General features: G+C 36.0%; 1 pseudogene; it reads right to left on the bottom strand.

The window, feature by feature from the left end:
- Positions 1–7,723: 7,723 nt before the first annotated feature.
- LOC102628363 (boron transporter 4-like) lies at positions 7,724–11,770 on the bottom strand (annotated as a pseudogene).
- Positions 11,771–12,207: the final 437 nt, after the last annotated feature.

The following is a 12,207-nucleotide window of genomic DNA, read 5'->3' as shown; positions in this document are numbered from 1 at the left end:
CCTGCTAATCCGTTGAACACAAATTCCATTCGTTTAGTCGGACAAAACTATTTTGCAACCGTTGTACCAAACCCTAAATTTGGTATTTTCTTTAAGAGTCCCTATTGTTTTCTATAAATAATAAAACCTATAAATTTTAAAAAATTTATGCAATAAGCCCCAATTAAAATATAATAATTTCAAATTTAAAAAAAAAACTTATTTAGTGTTTTCTTTAGCAATCCCTATTGTTTTCTATAAATAATAAAAACCATATGTTTTAATAATTTTATGCAATTAGCCCCAATTAAAATATAATAATTTTCAAATTCTAAAAATTTTATTCTCTCTATCTCCTTCTCAAATCAGTTTGTCCTACCTTAAATCTTAATTTATTCCTTATCAAACATATAATTCTTCTAAAACTTAAAAAAATAAGATTCTTCTAACTACATAAATTAGATTAATTTCTTAAGCACAAAACCTCAAAAACATAATACTTGCATTTTCTCAAGAGGATATGTATTGTGTTTATATCTTTTTCTTTACCATTGTAATAAAGAAAGAGTCATATCTTACTTTCTAAAACAAGATCTAATCAATTAGGGCCTGTTGAATGTGATTAAAGATGGTGGGATGGGTTTACTTTACTAAAATTTAATCTCAATAAGGTGTTTGGCATAACTAAGTAAACTATAAATAATATAACTTAGGCTACCAAATTATCATGTGATAATGATGTTTTTTTTTCCCTAAGGAGACCCTAAAATGAATTTTTTAGACTAAAATTTTGTCTTATGATAACAACAAAAAAAATGTTACGTTAGAAGCATAAAAAGTTAGTTAATTTTAATTTTTTTTGAAAGGTATTCTCCCATAATCTATTAATTCATTCTTTACAATTTTAAATTTAAGTTTCATTCTTTATAATTTTAAATTTAAGTAATAGAATAAGTATTATACAATGCATTTGTTTTCACATTAAATAAATAATTTATCAGCTTCGTACGTGTGATAAGGTATAAATAATTTTACATAATTTTAAATTTACATATAGAAATTTATTATTTTGAAAATATTATTTATAAACTCCATAATGAAATTTAAACAACTATCCAAGCATTTATTTAATATTTATTTATTTTTCATTTTGATATTGTCAAAATTTTTATAAAACCTTATCCAATTTACACTAAAAACAAGATAATAATATCTCCTAATCATTTTTATACTCAATTTTAATGTTATATACTTTCTCAATATTATGGATAATTAATTATAGAAGTAGACATGGAAATAATAGTAATAATTAAAGAATTATAAAATATTGATGTACTTGTGGAATAAATTAAGGGATTTGTCTTTCTAAAGTTCATAGGCTTTGTTGTATTTAAGAGGTGGTGGCTCTCATGGATGCGCAACTAAATCATACATTATAATCACCCAATATCAATAATAAAAAATGCTCTCAAAATTCCTTATATCTTCCTTATTCGTATTATTTAATAACTTAGCCAATAAATAAAAATATTTACTAAAAGAAATAAAATAAAACAACTAAGATAAAAAGAAAAAAAATATGAAAGTCTAAATATGAATCACGGTTGCATGAGAAGTAGAGATGAGGATAACCATTGATGGGGTGGAACTTGGGAAGGTAAAATAATAATAATATTATTATTTCTGACATTTTAAAAAATTAGAGGGACTGCAATATTAATTACCTAAGTAAATACATTCTGCCGTTGCTTTTACTTTTGTAATTCTTTCGTTGGATCTAACAGTTAGGTCACAAAAACACAAAAAAGAGTAGTACCATACCACTGAGGCAACTTAGTTGGACCCCGTTCAGTCATTCATATATCTGAACAATATACAATATATAACATTTTTTCTAAAATGATTAAAGCAATACCAAAATCCATTTAATAAAAGTTTTTTTTTTTGAGAAGATGTAATAAAAGTTAAAATCACGAAAGTCCTCAATTTTTATAATAACCCTCAAACACAAAACCTGGACGATAATTATACAGGTAACACAAACACCACTTATTTATGATTGGTGTCAAATTCAACCGACCCAATTTTCTTTTTTGTTTGTACTGGTTTTGGTGAGTCGTGTTAAAAATAAAAAGAAACGAATACTCCTCGAACACCTCTTAATATAAAGGATAAACTCCTATTGAACCCAGAAATAGCTTCGCAAAATTTCCCTATTTTTTCTCATTTACTTTTTCACACTCATTCTCCAGACAAGGTAATAAGAACTCACATGAACAGTATGAAGGATTGGCAGATCCTTCACTCTTTTTTATTCTAAGTATCTGCTGTTGAAAAGTCATGCATGTGGTAATTTTTCAAAGAGCTACCAAACATTTGAAGAAAAAAATGGAAAGTTGGCAAATTTGTCAAATTTGCCAAATAGACACCATTGACATATTTGCATGGGTTAGGTGGAATAGTGCTTGGGTTAGGTGAAATAATACTTGGGTTAGGTGGAATAGTACTAGCTTCAAGCCTATAAATAGAGAGCATTTCTTCATTTCAAAATCATCCCAAAATTGTTAAGCTTATAAGTTTCTAAGCTTTTGAGAGAAGTGAGAGAAGTGTGTCTAGGGAATTTATCTTTCCTGCACAGTGTAAGAGTACTGGGTATATTTGGATTTCTGGGAAGTGAGATTCGTTACTCAAATATTGTACTCTATTAATTGTTAAATAAACATTTATTCTTTCTTGCCTCCGTGGATGTAGGTTTAATTATCGAACCACGTAAATTCTTGTGTCCTTTATTTTTCTGTAATTATTTGGTGCGCTTGATTCCGCATTCCGCTCACAACAAGTGGTATCAGAGCCGACGGTTCGTACTTGGGGGATATAGTACTATTCACGTATACGGCACTGTTCACGTATACGGCACTGTTCACGTGTACGGTACTATTCACGTATACGATGGAGACGGCCATTTGTACTTGAGAGACAGTCTATTGTAAGTAGTGTGTATTTTTGCATGTCTAGGAAAGTTCTGTCAAAAAAGGCGATAAGAGTCTAAGGATTCTGGTTTTTAATTGGGACCGAGTTCCCATCCAGTTTCCTGGGAACTTTCCTGGTGCATTTATTCACGCGAAATTAACATTATAGAGGCTGTTTTTCAAGTGGAAATAGTTTGTTGAGAAAATGGTAGAATGTGAAACTTCCAGAATTGAGGAGAGATCTACCGAGACTATTTCAGAAGACACTTCAGGTGGGAGGCAAGATTTGTCAAATCGCTATTCAGCACCTGTTATAGGAGGCCAGAAGATCGATGTTGAAAAGTTTGATGGGAAAATCAACTTCGGCATATGGAGGCGCGAAGTTATGGATGCCCTTATTCAAATCGATCTTGATGTTGTTCTGAAAAATAAAAGACACTTGTATGATGAAGAAATTTGGGATCGTATGAATGAAAAAACTTGCGGTCAGATCAGATCTTGTTTGACCAAGGAGGTGAAATACTTGGTGAAAGATGAAGAGTGTGTGGTGACTTTGTGGCGTACATTGGAGGAGAAGTACCTGGTGAAAAGTCCTGAAAATCGCCTTCATGCAATGAGCCAAGTATATGGTTTTCGAATGAAGCTTGGGGTGTCAATGCACGATCATGTTTCAAGATTTGAAAAGTTACTTGCTGATTTGAAGAATCTTGATAAAAATATTAAAGATGAAGTCAAGGCTATGATTCTGTTACACTCACTACCAAAGGAATATAGCCATTTTGTGACTACTTTAATATATGGGAAGAGTGTGATCGTCTTCAAAGATGTTTGTACAGCATTGACTAGCTTAGAGATTCGGAATAATGATAAAAATTCTGAACGAGCATCGTCTGAAGCTTTGGTGAGCAGAGATTGGGCGATAGAGAAACAGAAGAAGCATGGTGGAAATAATTCTCGATCCAAATCGAGAAGCAGAAATATAGCTCGAGATGAGTGTGCCTTTTGTCATGAAAAGGGCCATTGGAGGAAAGATTGTCCAAAGGCTCAAAAGAGAGATGGGAAGAAACCAGCAGCAGCAAACATGGCACGGAAAGATGAGGACTCTGATTATTCACTAAGTATCACTCCTGCAGCATATGTGGCTAATTTGAGCGAGTGGATACTTGATACTGGAGCAACTTATCATTTGTGTCCTATTAAGGAATGGTTTACGGATTTTCGTAATTTGGAATCCGGTGCAGTTGTGATGGGGAATAATCAACCTTGTCGCACAATGGGGATATGAACAATTCGGCTCAAATGTTTGTTGGAATGGTCAGAGAACTCAAAAAGGTTAGATTTGTTCTAGAGATAAAGAAAAATCTAATTTTTGTAGGTGCTTTGGAAGCTAAAGGTTACAAAGTTATCATTGAAGATGGCACAATGAAGTTTACACATGGGGCTATGGTGATTCTGCAAGGGGTTCGGCGTCACAATCTGTACTATTTAAAGGGAGGTACAACTGATGAAGCAAATGTTGTTGAGGCGCACAGTGACACCACTAAGCTATGGCATGTACGACTGGGACATGCAGGAGAGAAGTCTTTGCAAACTCTAATGAGGCATGGACTCTTAAAAAGTACCAAAACTAAATTAAATTTCTGTGAGCATTGTGTAGTAGGCAAGAAAACAAGGGTCAAGTTTGGTACAGCTAATCACGATACTCGTGAGATTCTTGAATATGTTCATAGTGATGTATGAGGACCAACCAAGACTGCATCAATTGGTGGAAGCCATTATTTTGTTATATTTGTTGATGATTTCTCTAGACGTGTGTGGGTGTACACCATGCGAGCAAAGGATGAGGTTCTAGAGATTTTCGTGAAATGAAAGAAATTAGTGGAGACTCAAACTGGCAGAAAAATCAAAGTACTACGATCTAATAATGGGGGTGAATATACTTCTGATCCATTCTTCCAAGTATGCCAGAACGAGGGTATTAAAAGACATTTCACGGTGAGACATACTCCGCAACAGAACAATGTGGTTGAGCATATGAATCGTACTTTACTGGAGAAGGTACGATGTATGTTATCTAATGCTGGTTTAGATAAAAAGTTTTGGGCTGAAGCTGTGAGCTACGCAAGTCACTTGGTAAACCGGTTGCCTTCTGCTGCAATTGGAGGTAAAACTCCTATGGAAATGTGGTTTGGAAAGCATGCACAAGACTATGATTCCCTTCGTATATTCGGGTGTCCAGCTTATTATAATGTCAATGATGGTAAACTGGATCCTCGTGCTAGAAAAACGATTTTTATGGGATTCAAAGGTGGAGTAAAAGGCTTCAAGCTTTGGAATCTCGAAGACAAAAAGTTTGTGTGTAGTAGAGATGTCACATTTGATGAAGCTTCAATGATAAAAGCTTCAAGTTCTCAGTAGGTGGAGAACAAGACCACAAAGGTATTGCAGCGGGTGGAGTTTGATGCAACTCCATATGTACCAGTTAGTTCTACATTAAAGAATAGTTCAACTATGGAGGTGACACCTAGAGTTGAAGAAGAGGTTGTTTCTTCTGATATCCCACAAAATGAAGAAACAATATAAAGATATGGTGGTAGCGTATGCACTTCCAGTTGTTGATGACGACATCCCCAACACTTTCGGTGAAGCATTACGCAGCAGTGAAAGTGATCAGTGGAAGTTAGACATGGAGGAAGAGATGAAATCTCTTCATTAAAATCAGACTTGGGAACTTGTAAAGTTACCAAAGGAAAAAAAGGGCTATTGGCAATAAATGGGTCTACACCAAAAAGTAAGGATCTCAGAATCAAACAACTCCTTGATACAAGGCAAGGCTCGTGGCAAAAGATTTTGCTCAAAAGGAATGTATTGACTACTTCATTGTTTTCTCTCCAGTTGTAAAACATATTTCCATTCGTATTCTACTTGCCTTAGTTGTAGAATATGAGTTAGAGTTGGCTCAATTGGATGTTAAGACGGCGTTCTTACATGGAGATTTGGAGGAGGAAATCTATATGATTCAGCCTTGTGGTTTCAAAGTTGCTGGAAAGGAGAATCATGCGTGTAGGTTAATTAAATCTTTATACGGATTGAAGCAATCGCCAAGGCAGTGGTACAAAAGATTTGATCAATTTATACAAGGGCAGAAATTCACCAGAAGTGAACACGATCATTGTGTTTACTTTAGAAGACTACCAGATGGAGCTTTCATCTATTTGTTACTCTATGTCGACGATATGCTTATAGCTTCGAAAAATAGAGATGAGATCAAAAGATTAAAGAAGCAGCTGGCTTCTGAGTTTGAGATGAAAGACTTGGGTGATGCACAGAGAATACTTGTGATGGAGATTCGTAGAGACAAGAAGAATGAGAGCGTATGGTTGACTCAAAAGTCTTATTTGAAAAAAGTGCTAGAAAGATTCGGTATAGATGACAAAACTAAACTGATATGTACACCTCTAGCTCCTCATTTCAAATTAAGCTCTTCTTCATGTCTTAGATCTCAAGAGAAGCGCGATTACATGGCTCGTGTTCCATATGCTAGTGTTGTGGGTAGTCTTATGTATGCTATGGTATGCACAAGGCCCGATATATCTCAAGCAGTAAGCATGGTTAGTAGATATATGCACAATCCGAGTAAAAATCAATGGCTTGCGGTAAAGTGGATTCTCCGATAACTATATGGGACAGTGGATGTTGGGTTATTATTCAAGAAGGATTGTGGTCAACAATGTGTTGGGTATTGTGATTCTGATTTCGCTGGAGACCTTGACAAGCGAAGATCAACAATGGGCTTCGTATTCATATTGGGTGGAGGTTCGGTTAGCTGAAGGTCGATTCTACAATCGACAATTGCTCTGTCCACTACGGAAGCCGAGTATATGGCAGCAACTGAAGCTGTAAAAGAAGCTATCTGGTTGAAAGGCTTGTTAGGTGATTTGGGAGTAATCCAAGAGAACATTGCGGTCTTCTGTGATAATCAAAGTGCGATATTCCTTGCGAAGAATCAAACATATCACGCTCGGACGAAGCACATAGATGTGAAATATCATTATGTGAGGGAGATTATCGAGAGCGGTGAAGTGTTGTTGAAGAAGATCGATACCAAAGATAATCCATCAGATATGTTGACGAAGGTAGTTTCTGGAGTTAAGTTTCAACATTGCTTGAAACTAATTCAAATCATTCGACTGTGTTAAGATATTTCCTTCGGGAATTTTGAATTACGGTTGGCTTGATCCCAAATTTTGGGTACGTAGGCAGTCACAGAGATGCAGCCACTTTCGGGATGATAATTGATTGGTAGTCGACTCAGATTTGGACAAATTTTCGCTGAGATAGAGAATTGTTGAAAAGTCTTGCATGTGGCAATTTTTCAAAGAGCTACCAAACATTTGAAGAAAAAATGGAAAGTTGGCAAATTTGTCAAATTTGCCAAATGGACACCATTGACATATTTGCATGGGTTAGGTGGAATAGTGCTTGGGTTAGGTGGAATAGTGCTTGGGTTAAGTGAAATAGTACTTGGGTTAGGTGGAATAGTACTAGCTTCAAGCCTATAAATAGAGAGCATTTCTTCATTTCAAAATCATCCCAAAATTATTAAGCTTATAAGTTTCTAAGCTTTTGAGAGAAGTGAGAGAAGTGAGAGAAGTGTATCTGGAGAATTTATCTTTCCTACAGAGTGTGAGAGTACTGGGTATATTTTTGTTTCTGGGAAGTGAGATTTGTTACTCAAATATTGTACTCTATTAATTGTTAAATAAACAATTATTCTTTCTTGTCTCCGTGGATGTAGGTTTAATTACCGAACCACGTAAATTCTTGTGTCCTTTATTTTTCTGTAATTATTTGGTGCGCTTGATTCCGCATTCCGTGCACAACATCTGCAATCATCTGTCTTTCTCTCGAACGATCGCACACTGCTTGAAACTTCCTTATATCTACAATGGCGTTCTTTAAACAAGTCTCTCTTAATTACCTTATAACTACAATGGCATTCTTCAGACAAGTCTCCGTCAATTACTCTATTTCAACAATACCTTCTGGATGAACCTGCAAGAGCACATGCACAATAGAAAGCTTATTTAGTTAGTGTCGAGCTCTCTCCACGTGTACATTTCTAAACTCCAGAAGCAGAAGAAGAATAATCCGAGGATATAACTTAATTACCAGGCCATGTCTTTCCTCTCTGACGCTTACACTTCTGAGCTTCAACTCCCCTCGACTTGTAGTTAGCTCGTCCAAAATCTCAGCGTCACACATTTCCAATTCACCTTCCATCTCGCCAACACGAGGTCCTTCCCTATCCTGGCAAACAATTAAGTGATATCGGGTATCAGCAGTAATCACAAATTCACGCAGATTCAATGTTTTACAACGTTGTAAAAGTCCTCGTAGAATGTCAGTGCAGTGCGGATGTCCGCACAAGAGAAGAGCCGGAAAAATTATAGCTTAGCATACCCTGAAAGACAAGCTGAGAGAACGTTGAGGAGAACCACTAATTTCATCGTATCCAGCAGCATCCAGTTCCCGCAGGTGATGTGGGGGAAAAAACTTGGGAAGGATACGTTGTCGGATGGTAATGAGAAGGAAGAATGGGAAGGGGAACAAGATTCCAGCCATTGGAATCCATGTGACACCATAACAGACGAGGAAGTATACTAATTGGAAGAGAGTAAACATGACAATGTATTTGTAAGGAACCGACTCCACAAACGAAGCGTGAGCCTTTTCTAAGACCTTGTACTGCGGGCCAGGGGTAATGAAGAGGAGGAGGATCCTTTCCCAGAATTGGTTACCGGGAAGGCTGTCAATGGCCATGTAGGCGAAATAACCCGAAAGAACCGATGTTGGAATAAGCTTTATGGCAGGCATGGCGCATACCGATGCTGCCACTAAGAGTGACTGCAGCAGATTGCTCACTCTTTGCTCGTTAACTCGGACAGGCAAATATGCATCAATGTGCTTCTCAGGATCGAATTTCTCTTTGCCCTTCTCTCCTTCCTTTCCACCTTTCATAATTAACTCCTTCAGGTCTTCCAGTTCCTTAACTTCTGAATTCTGCAGAATAAAGAAATACATCGATTTTGGAATTAACCACGGAGGGAGAAATGATTGGTGTTTTTTGTTGAAGCACTAGTGAAGAGAGGTACTTACAACCGGGGAGTTATCCATTTGTATGAACACAGCTTAAATTTTTCCATAAATTTCAGAATCTGTAGCTTTCTGCTTTATGCTTTCCGTGGCACTCTCTACCATCTTCTTTTTCATGAACTGCATATGACATTATCAAGTTCCGTTAATTACCTGATCCTGATAATAACTTGTCAATAATATTTGACAATTTTTAGTTTCTTTTTAAACGTTCCAAAAAAACAGACCTGTGTTTTGAGGACGGCAAGGCTCTTGGTGTGCATAGGAGATTGCGGAAGGACTCCATTGGAAGGCGGCAGCCCAATCAATCCGCAAGCCAATGTCTAAAGAAAGTATTTTGAGAACAAAAACATGAGTGGCAAATGAAAATCAAATGCATATATTAATATAAGCATAGTGTGCCCCATAAATCCGAGCAACAAGATGTCATAGTGGTATGAAGAAGGCTTTTTAAGATTGAACTCCTTCTGTTGTGCCAATTGAGAAGCAACAGAATGGTCAAAAAAGTAAAGCCCCACTATCATCGCAGCAGGTATAAAGGCAGCAAAAATGTAAGCCACAGGCACCTTCCCCATATCCTGCTATTTGATTACATATTAGCACTGAAAAACCTTTGCATACTTTGAAAGTTCCCTTTGAAAAATAGTTGAAGGGCAATGTGGCTTTTTACTTTGATTGCGCTCCAGTGATCTAAAGATGCAGATTCCCAAGGAAGAGGGCTAAAGAGCCTTCTCGGAACGCCAGAAGGAACTTTGCTTGGTACACTGAATGACAGAGCGGACCACACTAGAACCATTAACGGAACCCCATAGTCTGCAATGAAACTCCTGAACCACCCTGTATAACAACACACAGATTCTGTTTCAGTACTTATTCAATATATTTTAGTTAGCGCGCTTTTCTAATACGGAATCCTGCACTTTAATACGGTGTGGGATCGATCAAAATGTTGTAAAAGTCAATAGTTTCTACATTTAGTTAATCATGAGCTAAATTACTTGAAATTTTCTTGACAAGAGCATCACAAAGCTGTGCCTTACCACCATGACCTTGCTTTTCTGCTTTTTAAAGCAGTACATACAAGACCGGAAGTGAATATGATTCCTAGTAATCCATTTGTGTAAAGCCACTGAAATTGATACTTCTCTGAACTGGAGTCTTCTGCTTTGGGAATCTTAAACTCAGAGTCCATTCCCTATCAGTTAAAACATTAATTCTTAAAAGTCAGGCATCAAATTTTTATTTCCAATGCTATTAAAATCAAAATTAATTTTAGTTACCTTGGTAGCCTCTTGCAAGAATAAAACTGCAATCAACATCCCAAACAGTTCGCCTGCTATCCTTGTAAATCGATTGATAAGATCGCAAGCATTGAATATTGCCAGAAGAAACAGCACAAGAGATGTCCATACACAAACCCTGTAAAACAAAAAATCAAACGGTACCTCAAGATCAAACACTCAAAACATTCATTATCTAATACACAAAGTACTCCATTTAGAAACGGTGTTGAGTTTGATTTTTTAATACCATCCAGCCCAAGCCAGGTAAAGTTTCTGCCCCAAATCTTCCCTATCCTTGGCAAAGTTGTACAAATAAGTGTACATTAAAACAGTTGGTTCGGCAACTCCTAATATCAAAAGCGGCTGCCCTCCAAGTACTGAGTGTACAATGCCACAAAGAGCTGTAGAAGATAACGTCTCCACTGTGCTCAAGCTTCCATCTACATAGTAATCATTACAGCACCTCCAAAATCGTCACAATAATATTAACCAATGTGTAAGAAAGTAAGAAATAGCAACAAGTATGTTCCTATTAAAACAAAAAACAAAAACAAAAAAGGGCGTGTTAATAATTATTGCTCCACTGGGTACCAAAATTTTGATGCAATAACCAGTAACCTGTATCTTTAGCAGGTTGCTCGCCGAAAGCAATAACAGGAAGAGCAGAAGCAAAGAAGATGTAAGTTGTTGGAGCCATCATCCTATCATGAACAGAATGAAACATTTAAATGAGTCACCCTTTTGCATACACAATATAGTGTATCAGCATGCAATTAAAATCAGTAGTTTTAAGGACTAAATTATATAGAAAGTACCCGAATCCTGAACGGATACAACTGATCCAGTCTTGCTTGTAATATAAAGCTCTTCCTCTAACATCGTTTGCAATTCCTCTGAACGGAGACTTGATGCTCTCCATTTCTGACGCAAGAAAGTGCTTTAGTTAAGTAGATGCAGCAGTTGAACTTGAATATATTGCAACAATATTGGAAACTTGGAGATAGTGAAACACAATACTTAATGGAGGGAGAGTCATATATATAGTTAGTAGAAATGAAAAAAAAAAATTATAGTAATATTGAAAATTGATAAAGCAGGGCTAAGATTTGAAACAGAGCAGTCATATTAGGCACTTTGAAAACAAAATTCTGAAGAGGTAAATCAGTCTACCCAATTCTTAGTATTATTAGAGAATGAGGAATCTCATAATTCTCCTGCAAATTTTCTGGGCAAACAAACAAAACTGTTGCCAAAAAGCTCATGTTTTAATCCAAAAAAATGAAACCTTTGTGCCCTTTTCTTCTCTAATCAGAAACTTCAACAACAAAAAAAAAAAAATTAATTAAAAAGTCTTGGTGAAGTTTCTGGTTAATGGCGGTTTTAAATGACCCCCACCATATTTCTCTATATCTATAAAATCATACATAAATTAGAAAAAATATTAATTAAAAATTAATGGCGGTTTACATTTTTTATTTTCCTTTTTAAATATGGAGAAATGGGTTAGGTGACAAGGTAGCTTAATATGTATGATTATGTTATCAATTATATAGATTACATTTTCATCAATCTCAAAATTAATTAATAGCTGAAACTAATTTGCCTGGTGCTCTGGGTGTTTGGTTCTCGATTATGGTCTTAAGAATTGCTGACCAAAACTAGTGAGACCCAGTTGGATTTTAAGAAAATTACCCCTCTCTTCTCTTTCTCTTTTCACACCCTTTCAATATCCTTATAAAACCCCCTTTTTTAGCAATCACAGTTTTATTGCTCGAGGAAATTACAGAATATCAGCTCTTGTGCATAAGTTTATCTTGTGG

The sequence above is a fragment of the Citrus sinensis genome, chromosome 7 (assembly GCF_022201045.2).
Source record: "Citrus sinensis cultivar Valencia sweet orange chromosome 7, DVS_A1.0, whole genome shotgun sequence".
NCBI lineage: Eukaryota > Viridiplantae > Streptophyta > Magnoliopsida > Sapindales > Rutaceae > Citrus > Citrus sinensis.
Note: the sequence above shows the minus strand (reverse complement) of the source record. Positions and strands in the feature narration are given on the sequence as shown.